We start from the raw sequence: 2460 nt of genomic DNA on the forward strand, positions 1-2460 counted from the left end.
AAACCCTAAACCCTAAACCCTAAACCCTAAACCCTAAACCCTAAACCCTAAACCCTAAACCCTAAACCCTAAACCCTAAACCCTAAACCCTAAATTTTGAGGACATATATGAGAGACACATTCATAATATTCAAATAAACTATTTTTTTTAATAGACATGTATATCTGATTCGACAACACAAACCACAATTCTTAAGTTTCTCCAATAGCACTTATTTTACAGCTCCTGAACTTCTGAGTGTAACAAAAGTCAAACCAAGCCAATAATCTCCATGCAGCATGTACTTGTACTTATTCTAGTACGTGTAAAAAGTCCAAACATTTATCCAACAAAAGAAAAAGACCAAATAAGCCAAGCCACCTATTTTATTTCCCACTAGCACGAACTCCATAAAAATTCCTTCATCACTTTGCTCTCTTTTTTCTTCCCTTCTGACTTCAACTCTCATTATCACTCAAACCTAGGGCTTACTACCATTTAATCCACACTCTTTTTCGAACGAAAAAGATTTTTTTGTACTTTCTAGCATGTATAATGTAAGTGAACAACCTGAAAAAATACAGATAGAGGACTATCATGAATGTGACATATCCACTAGAGACGCTTATAAATATATTTGTGACTGGCCCTGTCTCAAATCAATAGAATCGAATATAAGATTTGGGAAGAGAAACAATGGAGCAACAAGGTAATGGTGCTTCTTCATTTACCAGTGCTGTGAGTCTTAACAAGCTTGGAGTGTCTTCTATACCTCGACGTTATGTTCTTCCACCATCACAACGACCCAGCCCTCATCTTCCAATATCAACCACTCTTCCCATCATAGATTGTCTACTTCGCGTGATCAATCTCTTGTTTCTAGATCAACCATCAATGAAATTCGAATTGCCTGCAAAGAGATAGGATGCTTTCACGTATATATAGCACCTGCTCAATCTGCATATCATTTTTTCATATTGATGCAACAAACACAAACATTTACGTGTATTCTTTTATACATGAGCATATATATGATAATTAATTATAGTAGCTAACATAGGATGTATTTTAAGTTCAAGGCTCTATAAAGACATGTTATACTATGTTATATATTTACATTAGGCTTCACTTTTGTAGGTTATTAACCATGGGATTGATCAACCGGTGATGGATGAAGCCCTAGAAGTCTCAACACAGTTCTTCAACCTTCCTAGTGCTGAAAAGATGCGTTTATTTTCTGAAGATGTTCACAAACTTGTGAGGTATGGAACAAGCCTTAATCAAGCCAGGGATGAAGTTTACTGCTGGAGAGATTTCATCAAACACTACTCTCATCCAGTATCGGATTGGATTCACATGTGGCCTTCAAATCCGTCAAATTACAGGTATTACTACAAAATGAAGTTTTGAAATCTCCATGATGAGAATTTCACTAATTAACAAAATAAAGGTATGGTATCAAAAGTTTTCCAAATAGACCTGTTTTAATTAATGAAAGCTTCTCTTCAGGTATAAAAGGTACACGTCTAATGATAATAATAACTGAATTCACTACAGTTGTGTAGTTTAAAATTCAAACCACGTTTCAGTGTGAAATGGTTAGTTGCAAAACAAAGCGTATTATCTGAGCCTACCTTCAGAAATTTAAAGGACTCGGATTGCCATAATGTCGAAGTCCTCAAGCAAAACAATACTTGAAATTTTACCCGGATTTTCTCCTCTTCTTTTCTTCATCGCAGAGAAAGCCCTTGTGTGGCAGGCTTGTAAGATGAACACTCCCTAACGTTCTTTATGCCTAATATATAGCATTCTTCCGTAGTTTACACGTGGAGAAGAAGCACATCGTGGAGGCTCGTCTACTCAACGCGTAGAGGCCATGTTTTTGTTCCTTTTATTTCCTTTCTCGTGGAGGCTCCTCAGCTCAGCACGTAAATATGCACTTTCATTGTTTATTTATTTCAAAAACAGTGCCCTATTTTCTTGCATTCTATCTGCCTTTGTTAATTCTCACGTAGCAACTTCGTGTTCATCTTAGCCAACATGACTCGATCAGACACATGTCACAGAGTTTCCTCTAATCGCGTGGAAGGTAAGCAAACAGTCAAACTTTGGATGAGGTAAGTTAGAAGGGTAAAGAATTTAAATTGTTTTACTCTAAAATAACTTGTTTGCTAATTAGAAAGAAATACTTCTAAAAATATAAAAAATTTGTTATTTCATTATTAGTGAGCCGACTCATTCAGAATCAAAATTTCATATGAATTATAGGTAAGATTGAAAGTTGAATTAAGTTGTTTCATAACAAAAATCAAATTGAGTTAATTGATTGATTTGAATTAGTGTAGGTCGATTGAGTTAAATCGATTCAGAGATATAGTTAAATTAAATTATTTTATTCAAATAAAATAAAATATTTCAATTATCGTATAAAAAACTATTTAAGAAATGAAAGTAATTCAATTATAAGTAATTTAAATACT

At 34.2% G+C, this 2460-nt stretch overlaps 1 long non-coding RNA gene across 3 annotated transcripts; it reads right to left on the minus strand.

Annotated features, from left to right (window-relative positions):
• Window positions 1–348: 348 nt before the first annotated feature.
• On the minus strand, window positions 349–1748 carry LOC111241496. Of its 3 annotated transcripts, none has more exons than XR_002667591.1 (4): window positions 1615–1748; window positions 1098–1371; window positions 712–890; window positions 349–550 (listed from the first exon to the last, which is right to left on the minus strand). It is a non-coding gene; the product is annotated as an uncharacterized LOC111241496 (long non-coding RNA). The 3 variants fall into 3 exon arrangements; XR_002667590.1 differs by having other exon boundaries at window positions 712–937; XR_002667592.1 differs by lacking the exon at window positions 1098–1371.
• Window positions 1749–2460: the final 712 nt, after the last annotated feature.

Source organism: Vigna radiata, chromosome 4 (genome assembly GCF_000741045.1).
Source record: "Vigna radiata var. radiata cultivar VC1973A chromosome 4, Vradiata_ver6, whole genome shotgun sequence".
In the NCBI taxonomy this organism is placed as follows: Eukaryota; Viridiplantae; Streptophyta; class Magnoliopsida; order Fabales; family Fabaceae; genus Vigna; species Vigna radiata.